The 15,993-nt window shown below is 49.8% G+C and overlaps 2 protein-coding genes across 15 annotated transcripts in view; one reads left to right on the top strand and one right to left on the bottom strand.

The window, feature by feature from the left end:
- Positions 1 to 15,993, bottom strand: part of RALGPS1 (Ral GEF with PH domain and SH3 binding motif 1) — a 302,633-nt gene that overhangs the window by 93,186 nt on the left and 193,454 nt on the right. The gene's annotated exons all lie outside the window — the stretch shown is intronic.
- Positions 14,043 to 15,993, top strand: part of ANGPTL2 (angiopoietin like 2) — a 35,965-nt gene continuing 34,014 nt past the window's right edge. The window contains exon 1 of the mRNA XM_005213249.4: positions 14,043 to 14,425. The gene's annotated coding sequence lies outside the window, so the exon portion shown is untranslated. The remainder of the gene's footprint in view (positions 14,426 to 15,993) is intronic.

The following is a 15,993-nucleotide window of genomic DNA, read 5'->3' as shown; positions in this document are numbered from 1 at the left end:
ACAATAAATGATGACGGTAATAGCAATCGTAAGGTTTTCCCAGTCTCTGCTCCTTCATCTGTGAAACGGAGTATCTGCTGCTCTCTCCAGCCCCAGGCCTGCTGTGAGTCTCAAGGGAGATAACAAATGCCGAAGTGCTTGGGGACAGGCCATGCCATGCAGAGGAGAGGAGCTAGGACTGGGGACACCACCGTCACCCACTTGGACCAGGAACTCAAGCGAGGGATGTCCCTCTGCTGCCCACCTGCACCTGGCAGGGTGGCCCTGAAAGGCCCATGGCAGGTCCTGCCTTCCTTCCTGTACCAGCCTGGCAGACAGAGCAGGGAAGCGGGGAGGGCGTGGCTGGGGCGGGGCACCCAGGAGTCACATCAGTGGAGGAGGAGTCACCCAGGACCCCCAGAGCCAGCTTGGGGCGGACCCAGGGTAGTCCGTCAGTGGTTTAGACACAGCCTTGCTATGTCAGGGCAGCTGTCTTTCTCTCCTTAGTCTCCTCCCCACTCTCCTCCTAGCGTGCGCAGTCTCTCAGTCATATCCCATTCTCGGCAACCCCATGGACTGCAGCCTGCCAGGCTCCTCTGTCCATGGGATTAACCTGGCAAGAATACTGGAGTGGGTTGCCACTTCCTCTTCCAGGACCTCTTCCCGACCCAGGGACCAAACTCCTCTCTCCTGAGGCTTCTATATCAGCAGGGGGATTCTTTACTGAGCCATCTGGGAAGCCCACCCTCTTCCTCCTAAATAGACTCCCAAATGGGGGGGTCCATGCTGCCCTCACCCCTAAGACCCTGAGTCAGGAACCCGGGATGAGCTTTAAAAGGCTAGTGTTCCCCTGCAGTCATTCAACAGACATCAATCATGTGCTTCCACACACCAGGCCTTGAGTGAGATGCTCAGGCCAGAGCCCAGACCGAGACAGCCCTAGGCCCAGCCCCCGGATCTCTCTGATGACACCAGCCCATCTCCCTGCCAGCACCAGCATCTCTGTTTAGTGGCCCCACCTGACTTCATGCCTGGGAAGCTCACTCTACCCGTCTCTTACCAGAAGCCCTCATTTATCTGCTCTGCTGCCCTGTTGGGTCCCAGGACCAATCAGCCAGGTCAGCATCAGCTCAGCGGCTCCTAGGGACGAGAATTTCAGCAGGTGTCTGTCTGTAACGGGGTTGGGGTCCTCCCCCATGGACTGGAAGGCTGCCTCCAGCCCCTCATTTCCTGATAGGACAAAGGTCCTGCTGACACAGACCACAATGCTCCAGAGGCAACTGTTTTTAAATTGTTTATGTAAGATGGGGATGATTTTAAACAGCTTTGGAAATTTTCTGTGAAGGTTCTGTTATGAAGCTACAAAAGAAAACCAACGAATGCTAAAATTAAATCTCTCCTCTCTCTGCTCCTCGGTCTCCCGTCCTGGGGATGAGCCCCATGTCAAGCAACAGGGTGAGAGGGCAGTGATGAACCAAACAAACGAACATTCCCTAAAATATCGTTATAAAGACAAGATGAAACTCGTCAACTAAAGTCTCAGCAAATTTTCTCTGGGCAAACTGACCTGGAGCCCACAGGTGGTGCTCAGATGGGGCTTAATAAGTATCTGTTGCCAAGGTAGCGGATATGGCAGGTGACGTCCTTAGGACTGGCAGGTGATGTCCAGGCCTGAGGAGAGGCGCTGCCCTGACTCTGTCCTCCGGCAGGCGGGCTGACAAGTCAGGAATGAGATGGGACTCACGCAAGCTGAAAACAGGCTCTTCAAACTGCTTTTGTAACTGAGCATGTGCCCTGTGCTGACATTTGCATAGACTGACCTGGCAAGCACTTAACAGAAACAGTGACCTCAAAGGGCTTTCCGTGTGCCTGGACAGCCTCTGTGACACTGGGCGGTACAGGAGCACTGCCTTAGAATCTTCCCGTAAATGAAGCCCCCTAACTTCTCAGCAGGAAACACACGGCTACCCTGCCAAGCACGAGGCAGCAAGTCATAGGACCCGACCCCAACACCACCAGGAGAGGAGGGGACCAGCTGGCCCACTCTCAGCTCAGAGGCAGCTGTTTCATTGAATCAGATGGATGGAGGCTTCTGGCAATTTCACAGCCTTGCCAATGCTCAGACACTCCCCTAGGCCTTCCCAAGACCAGCTGACCGGGAGACGAGGGGCCCTGCCTTTCAATCCCTCACCCATGGGTCAACCTCACGGTAGCCATGATCACTAAAAACTGCCACCTTTCCTCGAATCTGAGAAGTCATCAACCATTAAATGGGTCGTGTTCTAGCAAAAAAGAAAGTGCTGCCAATTAAACCCTGACATGCTAGTACCTTTAAGATGCCCCCTGATTTCAGAGATCTCAAAAACAAGAAAAAAGCATTAAAAGGTTAGAATCAAAGAAATGCAATTTGTTTCCAGGACAACACCATAATGTGCCTGCCTGCTGTAGTGCTCCTGATGTAAGTCTTTATCTTGGTCCCATTTCTGCCTAGCAGTGTGGTCTGCTGTGAGGAACCTCACTTTGCCAAGCCTCACTCTTCTTGTTAGTAGAACAAAATAGTAAAACTTCCCTCATAGGGTTTCAAGAGAAGAAAAAAGATACCTGTAAAATACTAAGCTTGTTACCCGGCACATCACAGTACCTACAGTCAGTTCAGTTCAGTTGCTCTGTCATGTCCGACTCTTTGCGATCCCATAGACTGCAGCACGCCAGGCTTCCCTGTCCTTCACCATCTCCCAGAGCTTGCTCAAACTCATGTCCATCATGTTGGTGATGCCATCCAACCATCTCATCCTCTGTCATCCCCTTCTCCTCCTGACTTCAATGCTTTTCCAGCATCAGGGCCTTTTCTAATAAGTCAGTTCTTCGCATGAGGTGGCCAAAGTATTGGAGCTTCAGCTTCAGCATCAGTCCTTCCAATGAATATTCGGGACTGATTTCCTTTAGGATGGACTGGTTGGATCTCCTTGCAGTCCAAGGGACTCTCAAGAGTCTTCTCCAACACCACAGTTCAAAAGCATCAATTTTTGGCACTCGGTTTTCTTTAAGGTCCAACTCTCACATCCATACATGACCACTGGAAAAACCATAGCTTTGACTAGACAGACCTTTGTTGGCAAAGTAATGTCTCTGCTTTTTAATATGCTGTCTAGGTTGGTCATAGCTTTTCTTCCAAGGAGCAAGCATCTTTTAATTTCATGGCTGCAGTCACCATCTGCAGTGATTTTGGAGCCCAAGAAAATAAAGTCTGTCACTGTTTCCATTGTCTCTCCATCTATTTGTGATGGGACCAGATGCCATGATCTTAGTTTTTTGAAAGCTGAGTTTTAAGCCAGCTTTTTCACTCTCTTCTTTCACTTTCATCAAGAGGCTCTTTAGCTCCTCTTCACTTTCTGCCATAAGGGTGGTATCATCAGCATACCTGAGGTTATTTATATTACTCCTGGCAATCTTGATTCCAACTTGTGCTTCATCCAGCCTGACTGTTCACATGATGTACTTTGCATATAAGTTAAATAAGCAGGGTGACAATATACAGCCTTGATGTACTCCTTTCCCAATTTGAAACCGGTCTGTTTTTCCATGTTCAAACTGTTGCTTCTTGACCTGCATACAGGTTTCACAGGAGGCTGGTAAGGTGGTCTGGTATCCTCATTTCTTTAAGAATTTTCCACAGTTTGTTGTGATCCACACAGTCAAAGGCTTTGGCATAGTCAGTGAAGCAGAAGTAGATGTTTTTCTGGAATTCTCTTGCTTTTTCTATGACCCAATGGATGTTGGCAATTTGATCTCTGGTGCCTTCTGCCTTTTATAAATCCAGCTTGTACATCTGGAATTACTCAGTTCATGTACTGTTTAAGTCTAGCTTGGAGAATGTTGAGCATTTGCTAGCGTGTGAGATGAGTGCAACTGTGCAACAGCTTGAACATTCTTTGGCATTGCCTTTCTTTGGGATTGGAATGAGAACTGACCTTTTCTGGTCCTGTGGCCACTGCTGAGTTTTCCAAATTTGCTGGCATATTGAGTGCAGCACTTTCACAGCATCTTCTTTTAGGACTTGAAATAGCTGAGCTGGAATTCCATCACCTCCACTAGCTTTGCTTGCAGTGATGCTTCCTAAGACCCACTTGACTTCGCATTCCAGGGTGTCCGTCCAGCTCTAAGTGAGTGATCACACTATCGTGGTTATCTGGGTCATGAAGATCTTTTTTGTATAGTTCTTTTGTGTATTCTTGCCACCTCTTTTTAATATCTTTGCTTCTGTTAGGTCCCTATCATTGCTGTCCTTTATTGAGCCCATCTTTGCATGAAATGTTCCCTTGGTATCTCTAATTTTCTTGAAGAGATCTCTAGTCTTTCTCATTCTATTGTTTTTATCTATTTCTTTGCATTAGTCACTTATGAAGGCTTTCTTATCTCTCCTTGCTACTCTTTGGAACTCTGCATTCAGATGGATGTATCTTTCATTTTCTCCTTTGCTTTTAGCTTCCCTTCTTTTCTCAGCTATTTGTAAGGCCTCCTCAGACAATCATTTTGCCTTTTTGCATTTCTTTTTCTTGGGGACGGTCTTGATCACAGCCTCCTGTTCAATGTTACCAACCTCCGTCCATAGTTCTTCAGGCACTCTGTCTATCAGATCTAATCCCTTGAATCTATTTGTCACTTCCACTGTATAAAATCATAAGAGATTTGACTTAGGTCATACCTGAATGGTCTTTGTTGGTAAAGGTACTGATAAAGGTCCATCTAGTCAAAGCTATGGTTTTTCCAGTAGTCACATATGGATGTGAGAGTTGGACTATAAAAAAAGCTGAGCACCGAAGAATTGATGCTTTTGAACTGTGGTATTGGAGAAGACTCTTGAGAGTCCCTTGGACTGCAGGGAGATCCAACCAGTCAATCCTAAGGGAAATTAGTCCTGAAAACTCACTGGAAGGACTGATGCTGAAGCTGAAACTCCCAATACTTTGGCCACCTGATGCAAAGAACCGACTCATTTGAAAATACCCTGATGCTGGGAATGATTGAAGGTGGGAGGAAAAGGGGATGACAAAGGATGAGATGGCTGGATGGCATCACCAACTCAATGGACATGGGTTTGAACAAGCTCCAGGATTTGGTGATGGACAGGGAAGCCTGGCATGTTACAGTCCACGGGGTCGCAAAGAGTCAGACACGACTGAGAGATTGAACTGAACTCAACTGAGTAGTGTAGTGGTTTTCCACACTTTCTTCAATTTAAGTCTGAATTTTGCAATAAGCAGTTCATGATCTGAGCCGCAGTCAGTTCCCAGTCTTGTTTTTGCTGACAGCATAGGCTTTCTCCATCTTGGCTGCAAAGGATATAATCAATCTGATTTCAGTATTGGCCATCTGGTGATGTCCATGTATAGAGTTGTCTCTTGTGTTGTTGGAAGAGGGTGTTTGCTGTGACCAGTGCGTTCTCTTGGTAAAACTCTGTTAGCCTTTGCCCTGCTTCATTTTGTACTCCAAGGCCAAATTTGCATGTTACTCCAGGCAAATTTGGTATCTCTTGGCTTCCTACTTTTGCTTTCCAGTCCCCTGCAATGAAAAGAACATCATCTTTGGTGTTCACAGGTACTCTAACAAGGCGTTTGAGGACACACATTTCTTTTATCTTCTAGTGCCCTGGTGGGTACACTGAGTTGAAGCAACCTACAAATTACTGGGGCTGATATTTCCCAAAAGACTCTGACAAAGAACAGGGAGGGCAGACAACTGAATTAAGGACACCCACCAGCTGGTTCGTGTATGGTAGGACACCAACAAAAGCAGGCGTACAGAAGGTTGGGTGAGAAGGCAAATTCCACTGGGATGTGGAGAGGTCCAGTTCCTGAAAAGCAGGAGTAGGTTGTATTGAATTAACCCTCTCATCAGTAACAATGATGAAAGCTGGACAATATACAAAAGACAACTGCTTGAAAGCACTTGAGAGCAATTCAAAGAAGCAACCAATAGAAGCTGGAAGGGATACGGTCCTTGAAAGACATGAAGCACACTAAGGTATTTCCCTCTTCATGATGATACACTGAGTGTTGAAACAGAATGCAGCAGTGTTACCAGCTGGGAAGAAGAGGAAGACATTGGACCCTGTGGATGGAAACTGCAGGGGAAAACACTAGAAAGGAGATAGCCACAGAACGAGGAGCTCCAAAATTACCATACAGGTTCCCCTGAATCCTTACTTGACTCCTAAATTGTACACATGGAGAGAGAGAGTTCATAGAGCCCAAAACAAAGCAGTGACTGAGAGGCAGAAAGTTCAGCAGCTGCCTGAAAGATGGAGTCTGGAGTTCAAGCACTGCCAAGTTAAAAGGGCTTAGCCAACACTTATGGCTCCCAATTTAATCCTAGAAAGGCCATGCCTTACTATTAAACCCAGGATTAAGGGTTATACTCTAGGATTACGGGCTATACTCTAGGATTACGGGCAAAATCAAAATAAACCTACCTGAAAAAAACCTAAAAACCTAGCCTGCACAAAAGCAAGGTAATACGCCAGTAATTTAATTGCCTGTCAGAACAAAACACATCATTCTGGAGAGAAAGACAGTAACATGCTGAGTCTTTTCAACATAGGATCCAAAATGTCCAGCGTATGATTTAAAAATTATAGGCATGTGAAGAAGCAAGAAAATATGATCCATGATCAAAAGAAATAATAAAATTAGACCCACTGATGACCCAGATGTTGGAATTAGTATATCCCTATATAAGGGATTTTAAAATGTGTGTATGTGAGTGTGTGTGTGGGCGCATGAGTGTGTATGTGCTGAGATTCCCAGGTGGTGCTAGTAGTAAAAAAACACCTGCCAATGCAGGAGACCTAAGAGATGCAGGTTCAGTCCCTGAGTTGGGAAGATTCCCTGGAGAAGGGCACAGCAACTCATTCCAGTATTCCTGCCTGGATAATCCCAGAGACATGCATGCTAAGTTGCTTCAGACATGTCTGACTGTTTGCAGCCGTACGGACTGTAGCCCACCAGGGTCCCCTGTCCATGGGACTCTCCAGGCAAGGATACTGCAATGGGTTGCCATGCCTTCCTTCAGGGGATCTTCCCAACCCAGGGGATCGAACTTGCGTCTCTTAGGTCTCCTGCCTCTCTTACATCTTCTGGAAGGCAGGTTCTTTACCACTATCACCACCTGAGAAGGAAGCCCCTTAAAATGTGTCAGTTCAGTTCAGTTCAGTTCAGTCGCTCAGTCATGTCCGACTCTTTGCGACCCCATGAATTGCAGCATGCCAGGCCTCCCTGTCCATCACCAACTCCCGGAGTTCACCCAGACTCATGTCCATCGAGTCAGTGATGCCATCCAGCCATCTCATCCTCTGTCGTCCCCTTCTCCTCCTGCCCCCAATCCCTCCCAGCATCAGAGTCTTTTCCAATGAGTCAACTCTTTGCATGAGGTGGCCAAAGTACTGGAGTTTCAGTTTTAGCTGAAATCCCAGGGCTGATCTCCTTCAGAATGGACTGGTTGGATCTCCTTGCAGTCCAAGGGACTCTCAAGAGTCTTCTCCAACACCACAGTTCAAAAGCATCAATTCTTCAGCGCTCAGCCTTCTTCATAGTCCAACTCTCACATCCATACATGACCACAGGAAAAACCATAGCCTTGACTAGACGAACCTTTGTTGGCAAAGTAATGTCTCTGCTTTTGAATATGCTATCTAGGTTGGTCATAACTTTCCTTCCAAGGAGTAAGCGTCTTTTAATTTCATGACTGCAGTCACCATCTGTAGTGATTTTGGAGCCCCCAAAAATAAAGTCTGACATTGTTTCCACTGTTTCCCCATCTATTTCCCATGAAGTGATGGAACCAGATGCCATGATCTTCGTTTTCTGAATGTTGAGATTTAAGCCAATTTTTCACTCTCCACTTTCACTTTCATCAAGAGGCTTTTTAGTTCCTCTTCACTTTCTGCCATAAGGGTGGTGTCATCTGCTTATCTGAGGTTATTGATATTTCTCCCAGCAATCTTGATTCCAGCTTGTGCTTCTTCCAGTCCAGCGTTTCTCATGATGTACTCTGTATATAAGTTAAATAAGCAGGGTGACAATATACAGCCTTGACATACTCCTTTTCCTATTTGGAACCAGTCTGTTGTTCCATATCCAGTTCTAACTGTTGCTTCCTGATCTGCATACAAATTTCTCAAGAGGCAAATCAGGTGGTCTGGTGTTCCCATCTCTTTCAGAATTTCCCACAGTTTATTGTGATCCACACAGTCAAAGGCTTTGGCATAGTCAATAAAGCAGAAATAGATGTTTTTCTGGAACTCTCTTGCTTTTTCCATGATCCAGCAGATGTTGGCAATTTGATCTCTGGTTCCTCTGCCTTTTCTAAAACCAGCTTGAACATCAGGAAGTTCACGGTTCACGTATTGCTGAAGCCTGGCTTGCAGAATTTTGAGCATTACTTTTAAATATGCACAGGATTTTCAGGAAATGAAGGACAGAATGAATGAGTGGATAGAGAATCTCAGAAGAGAAATGGGACCCATAAAGATAAACCAAGTGGCAATTCTAAAACCAAAAGAATATAGCACCTGATGGAAAACATAATTTGGACATTAAGAGCAGATTAAACACTATAGAATTATGGATCTGCAAACTTGAAGCCAGGTAATAGAAATGATCCAAACTGAAGCACAGAGATTTTTTTGAAAAAGATAAATAAATGGAGCTTCAGTGACCTGTGGAACAACTCAAGTGTGTTAGGGGAGTTCCAGAAGGGGAGGGGAGAGAGAATTGTACAGAAGAAATATTTAAAAGAATAATGGCCCCCAACTTCCCCTGCACCATAACACATTCCCAAATTCAGTGAAAAATACCAACCCACAGATCTGAAAAGCTCAGTGAATCCCATGTAGAAAAAATACAAAAAAAAAAAAAAAAAAAATTACATCATCATCATATTGCTGAAAATCAAAGATAAAGAGAAATCTTAAAAGAAGTTAGAGGAGAAAAGACCCCCTTTCCATGTACACAGGAAGGACTACACAGGAAGAGAGCTGACTGCTCATTAGAAACAATGTAAGCCAGAGGACAATGGAAAGGGATTTCAAAAGTGCTTGCTGAAAGGATACATCAATTTGGGATACATGAAGCCTGAAATCCTGCTAAAAGGTAAGACTCTGAGGCTGCAAGAAACAGCAAAGCCCCTTCCCAAGCACCCCTGTTTATATAAGCACCCACATCATTTGTGCACTCCTACCCCACCCCCACCCCTCACACAAGGTTATCTCAGACCATCCCAACATTCCCAACAAAAAAAAGAAAAAAACTGTAACTATCAGGAATGTGACAAGATAGAAAAACCATGAAATCATTTATACAAATTGTGGGACACAATTAAGATTGCTGGTGTTCTGCCACCATGTAAATGTCACACTCTTCTTTCATTCTGATAAAAAGTATAAAAAAGGAAAAGAAAGATTCCCTGCTCCTCAAACGCGTCAGTCACAGGACACTGGTCCAGCACACAGGTGGAAATGCAGGGATGGTGCTCACTGAGAGGTCACCCTAGTGTTTCTCCCCCACTGCATGGGACCCTAGCAACTTAGAACTGGGAAAGCAAATCTGTTTAGCAACCAAGGGACTTGGGCTACACCTATTCCCAGGGGCGGGAAAACCTAGGAATCCCCCTGCCCCAGGGGTCCCGTGGCAGAGAAGGCAATGGCACCCCACTCTAATACTCTTGCCTGGAAAATCCCATGGACGGAGGAGCCTGGTAGGCTGCAGTCCATGGGGTCGCAAAGAGTCGGACACGACTGAGCAACTTCACTTTAAATTTTCACTTTCATGCATTGGAGAAGGAAATGGCAACCCACTCCAGTGTTCTTGCCTGGAGAATCCCAGGGACGGGGGAGCCTGGTGGGCTGCCGTCTATGGGGTCGCACAGAGTCAGACACGACTGAAGTGACGCAGCAGCAGCAGCAGCAGGGGTCCTGTGGCCTCCCAGTCACCTCTCTCTCCAGAGTGTCTCCACCATTGCCCAGCGGCTCTGGGGCCTCAACTGTAGGGCCTGTCAGTCCAGTCTGTGCTCAACGCCATCATGGCCTTAAAAATAACAGCAGGCCGGAACCCTGCCCTGCTCAGAACCTTTCAGTGGCTCCTGACTGCCCCTGGGAAGAAGTCCCCCTCTGACAAGGACTTGTCCTCCACCACATTCCCCTTCTCTCCTCCAAACTGCACCCGACTCAGTCCCTCACAGTCGCTCTTGCCTCAGGGTCTGCTTCTGTTGCTACTGCAGTGTAACAAATCACCACCAAAATTCTGTGGCCTACTCACACGCTAGTAAAGTAATGCTCAAAATTCTCCAAGCCAGGCTTCAGCAATATGTGAACCGTGAATTTCCTGATGTTCAAGCTGGTTTTAGAAAAGGCAGAGGAACCAGAGATCAAATTGCCAACATCTGCTGGATCATGGAAAAAGCAAGAGAGTTCCAGAAAAACATCTATTTCTGCTTTATTGACTATGCCAAAGCCTTTGACTGTGTGGATCACAATAAACTGTGGAAAATTCTGAAAGAGATGGGAATACCAGACCACCTGATCTGCCTCTTGAGAAATCTGTATGCAGGTCAGGAAGCAACAGTTAGAACTGGACATGGAACAACAGACTGGTTCCAAATAGGAAAAGGAGTATGTCAAGGCTGTATATTGTCACCCTGCTTATTTAACTTATATACAGAGTACATCATGAGAAACACTGGACTGGAAGAAGCACAAGCTGGAATCAAGATTGCTGGGAGAAATATCAATAATCTCAGATATGCAGATGACACCACCCTTATGGCAGAAAGTGAAGAGGAACTAAAAAGCCTCTTGATGAAAGTGAAAGTGGAGAGTGAAAAATTGGCTTAAATCTCAACATTCAGAAAACGAAGATCATGGCATCCGGTCCCATCACTTCATGGCAAATAGATGGGGAAACAGTGGAAACAATGTCAGACTTTATTTTTGGGGGCTCCAAAATCACTACAGATGGTGACTGCAGTCATGAAATTAAAAGACACTTACTCCTTGGAAGGAAAGTTATGACCAACCTAGATAGCATATTCAAAAGCAGAGACATTACTTTGCCAACAAAGGTTCGTCTAGTCAAGGCTATGGTTTTTCCTGTGGTCATGTATGGATGTGAGAGTTGGACTGTGAAGAAGGCTGAGCGCCGAAGAATTGACGCTTTTGAACTGTGGTGTTGGAGAAGACTCTTGAAAGTCCCTTGGACTGCAAGGAGATCCAGCCAGTCCGTTCTGAAGGATATCAGCCCTGGGATTTCTTTGGAAGGAATGATGTTAAAGCTGAAACTCCAGTACTTTGGCCACCTCATGCAAAGAGTTGACTCATTGGAAAAGACTCTGATGCTGGGAGGGATTGGAGGCAGGAGGAGAAGGGGACGACAGAGGATGAGATGGCTGGATGGCATCACTGACTCGATGGACGTGAGTCTGGGTGAACTCCGGGAGTTGGTGATGGACAGGGAGGCCTGGCGTGCTGCGATTAATGGGGTCGCAAAGAGTCGGACATGACTGAGCAACTGAACTGAACTGAACTGAAAATAACCATTTCCTTCCCCCGTGGGTTCTGTGGGTCAGGAACTCAGACTCGGAACACCAGGATGGCTTCTTTCTGCTTCCGGTGGCCTGGAGTCTCAGCAGGAAGACTCTCTAGCTGGGGAATGACTCAGTGGCGAGGGGCCTCTTTCTCCCGTGTCTTGGGGTTGGTGCCGGCTACGAGCTGGGACCTACAACACATGTGGTCTTCGCGCGGCGGCTTCTGGGTAGTTGGACTTCTCCGGGTCCAGCCTGGCCCACGGCTCCAACACCGAGTGTGCCAGCAAACAAGACAGACTGCCTTTTTTCACCCAGCCTTGGCAGTCAGGCGGTGCCACCCCCACTGCTTCTACAAGCAAGTAAGAAACACCCGGATATGAGGGGAAGGAGCAGAGACCCTGCCTCTCAATGGGAGCAGTGTCAGGGTCTCACTGCAGAAGGGAGATATTGCCGGGACCATCTTTGAACCTGACGCACTGTTCTCTCCAACTGATGGGCCGTCGTCCTTCCAAACTCACCACCTGCTGACTCACCCTTCAGGTTTCAGCACCACTTTGTACTACGTGCCCTGACTGCTTGTTCAGGCCTCCTGCTCAGATACTCCGTGTGCCCAGTGCTTCTCATGTGCCTCAGTCTGTCTGTCTGCCTCCCCTCCTGCCTGCGAGCTTTGTGAGGACAGGAATTTTGCCTTTCTGGTGTTGGCTCAGTGAAAGAATTAGTCACTCAGTAATGTCCGACTCTTTGCAACACCATGGACTGTAGCCCACCAGACTCCTCCGTCCACGGGATTCTCCAGGCAAGAATACTGGAGTGGGTAGCCATTCCCTTCTCCAGGGGATCTTCCCGACCCAGGGCTCGAACTCGGGTCTCCTGCATTGCAGGCAGATTCTTTACCATCTGAGCCACCAGAGAAGCCTGAGCAGATTCTGAAAAAAAAAAAAAAAAAACTTTCTGGAGAAGAGAGTCAAAGAGTGAGAGAGAGAAAGAGGAGGGAGAGAGAAGGAGGAGGGAGAGAGAGAGGGGAACATGCCTGCACACAGGCTGTCAAGGGTGCCGCTCAGGAGAATTCAGGCGCATCCCAGCCTTCCTTGGCCCCACTGCCCGGGTTCCACCAGGACCCTCCAGGCCCTTCAGAATACCCACAGAGTGAGTGGCATCTTCACCCCATAGTCCCTATGCGGAGGGTCTCTGTGCCATCCAGCTGTCTGGCTAATGGGGTAGGTAGCCTGCAAGATGCTGGGGTCTTCTGGCAAAGACTCACTTTCTAAAAAGGGATGGAACTGAGAGATGGAAAAGGGAGAAGGTCTAAGCAGGACAGGAGAAACCGAGGCAAGAAGAAAAGTCTGCTCCCTGCAAAGACCAGAGTGGCGATCCCAGGGAGGCAAGGACCTCGAAGGACCCATTTGCCCTGGACCAGGAACATGACACCCTGTGCCTAGGGGTGTGAAGAACCCCATTAAAGTTTCTCTCCCAACTGGTAGCCAAATATCATCACCACCACCACCACCATCAATCAATTTTTTTAAAAAGGAAAGAAGAGTTACCACCAACGTTGCACATGGCTGTTGTCCAGGCAGAGGACAAACCAGCCCCTGGACGCCCCTTTGCAGGATTTGCCTTGGTGCCCCCCAGCAGGCCTGCCCACCCCACGAGTCTGTATCATCGCTCACTTCATGGAGTCCAGGGCTGTCTCCTTTCCTGCTCTGACCCTACCAACATTCACGAGCTCGTCTCCGCTGCCCTTGGAGGTAGATTACTCATCTCAGCTCACTTACTGATGCACGAGAGGGATGTCCAGAGAGACGAAGTGACAATCAAGGCCGCTCAGGTGGGAAGAGACAGAGCGTCTCTCTGGCGCCTCCCCACCCCCAGCCTGTCCTGAGCCACTGCTTCTCTCTAACTTCACAGCGTGGATCCTGCTGACTTCTGTGAAGACAGCCTGGGGCTCCTCCCCCAGGGTTCAGAGGTGAGGGAAGTCTCCAAGGAGGGCGGCTGATGGGGAGAGGCTGTCTGTGCGGGACTGCCCTGCCTACACGCCACCCCCCCTGCCCCGCCCCCAACACACACACCCGGGGGCTCTGCAGGGCAGAGCAGGGGACAGGAAGCGACCCAGGGGGAGGACCCGGCTCCCGGCTGCCTGCACAGCTGGGGCGGATCTAAATCCATTACCTGAGTCAGAGGGGACGCTCTCTGCCTCAGCAGAGCGCACCCGGGGCTGCCCAGGCTTTTGGGAGCGGCTGGGCCAGCAAGCAGAGCTGGCCAAGCTGCTCATGCCAAGGAAGGAGGGGGCCGGCGAGGCCGCCAAAGCAGGCTGGGGCAGGAGGGGCCGGGCCAGCTGGGGCCGGAGCTAGTGTGACATCACCGGGCGGCCCGCCTCTGTCTGGGGCTGAGGGGAGGCCCGGAGCCTTTCTGGGGCCTGGGGGATCCTCTTGCACTGGTGGGTGGAGAGAAGTGCCTGCAGCCAACCAGGGTCAGGCTGTGCTCACAGTTTCCTCCGGCAGCATGTAAAGGCTCCACAAAGGAGTTGGGAGTTCAAGTGAGGCTGCTGCCCACAGCCGAGAATGGACCCTGAGCCCTGAGCGGTGCTGCCTGAGCCCCGGACCTGCAGAGCATGGCACTGGGGCAGCAGCCTGCCCCCGAGAGAGAAGGCAGGTTGTGAGCCACACGGCAGGACCCCCAGCCAGCCCCATCCCCTGGCTGGAGCCCCGCTACGGAGCAAGCAGAGGCCAGTGAGGCAGGGCTACTTGGCGGCCGGCCGGGTTCGGTCTGTGACTTGGGGACCCCTCCTGGAGGCCATGGCCAGGCTGCCCCGCTGACGGCCGAGTGAAGCATGTGAGGAGCAGCCCCGGAGCCAGGCAGGAGGGACGAGGTAAGGGGCGGGCTCTATGGCACCCCGAGGGACAGTGGGTGAGAGGCAGCAGCTGGCCCCGGGTCTCTGGGTTCAAGAGCCCTGACCCCTCTGGCTGGGGAGGCGGGTGTTTGCAGCTGGGCCCTCCTGCTTTCACTTGGGAGCCCAACACGGCAGCTGCCAGCACAGGACCTGTGGACACCTGGGCAGTGGGGGGCGTTCGGGGGGGGTGGGGTTGGGGGACCGTGAGGTCATGGCTGGGCTTGTGAGGGCTTCATCAGTAAGCCTCACTCTCCTTCAGACAAAGAGCCTTTGGGGTGAAGGTAGGCGGCTCCCGGCAGGGCTCGGCCGCCGGGTGCGGGGTGTGTGCGCGGCTGTGAGCTTGTGTGGAGCGGTGCCCTTGACGGGCCAGCGGGCCCAGGCATCGCGGCTGGCCGGGCTGGCCCAAGGACTTGCGAAGCTGTTTTTCTGTTTCGGGTTCCTGTGCACCCTGGCTGGCAACTCTGCCGCGGCAACAGCAAAAGCAAATGCTGTCCTGCAAGTGCCAGGAGCCCTTGTTCAGAAAGGTCCCTGGGGGCTGAGCAAACTCCGCTCCCACCCCTGCCAGGGAGGAGAGGAGCTGAGGGATCCAGAGCCTGGAGGCACAGCCTGTGGCTGTAACTCCGCACTGCCCCGGTCTCCGGGCGCGTCCCAGGACACCTGGACCCTCCTCGCAGGGGGTGGGACGGGACAGGGCCCTGGGTCTCGGCGGGCTGTCCGTGGGCTGGCCAGGACCCGGGAGGATGAGGCTTTCCCGGCACCAGGCAGCGGGACAGCGCAGGCTCCGCATTCCGAGTCCCTTGAAAGCACTCGTTAGATAACATTTCCAAACAGAAATTCTTCGCTGATCCCTCCCTTCTCCTCTGTGATATGTGTGTCACGGGTCAGCAATTGCCTCTGCTGTGGATTAGGAGAGCTCCCAGAGGCCAGTTCGGTTACTTAGAGAAGGATCTCCTTTCACCGGGGCTCTGCGGAAAGTTGAGAATGCCACTTCCGAAGCTGGCCAAATGCTCCCCACATGTATTTTTCTAAATTGAGACAGAGGGAGGTAAGGCTCACAAGCTAGGCTCAGACCCTAGCTCTTCTACCTAGGGCCAAGTGACGCTTGCCGATCATTTAGCCTCTCTAAGCCTCAGTTTCCTTATCTGTAAAATGGGGTAACAGTAGTGCCCTTCTCTCAGGGCACTTACATGGCGCTCACCAACTGGTAGAGTCCCCCACAACTACCCTGTAACACAGGTACTTGCTAGTCATCACCATTTCACAGGTGAGGAGACTGAGGCACAGAGGTTAAGTGCTGTGTCCAAAGCCACACGGTTAGTGTCGGCACCAGCGTCTGAGCCAGCACTCTGAGCTACACACCATTACTCTCCAGGAGGAGCACAGGGGAGTATGACCCAGAAGGCCTTAGCACAGTGCCTGGTGTGTGGCAAAGCCTCAGAAAACCTCTGAGTATTATGAGCCATAACTATTAGAATCACAGAGGGAAGAGCAGAGACCCGGACTCTGGATATGTCCTGCTGGGGTTGTCAGGAAGTTCCGAAAGGCCC

This window comes from Bos taurus, chromosome 11 (genome assembly GCF_002263795.3).
Source record: "Bos taurus isolate L1 Dominette 01449 registration number 42190680 breed Hereford chromosome 11, ARS-UCD2.0, whole genome shotgun sequence".
Classification (NCBI taxonomy): Eukaryota; Metazoa; Chordata; class Mammalia; order Artiodactyla; family Bovidae; genus Bos; species Bos taurus.
This window is presented reverse-complemented; position numbering and strand designations above follow the sequence as displayed.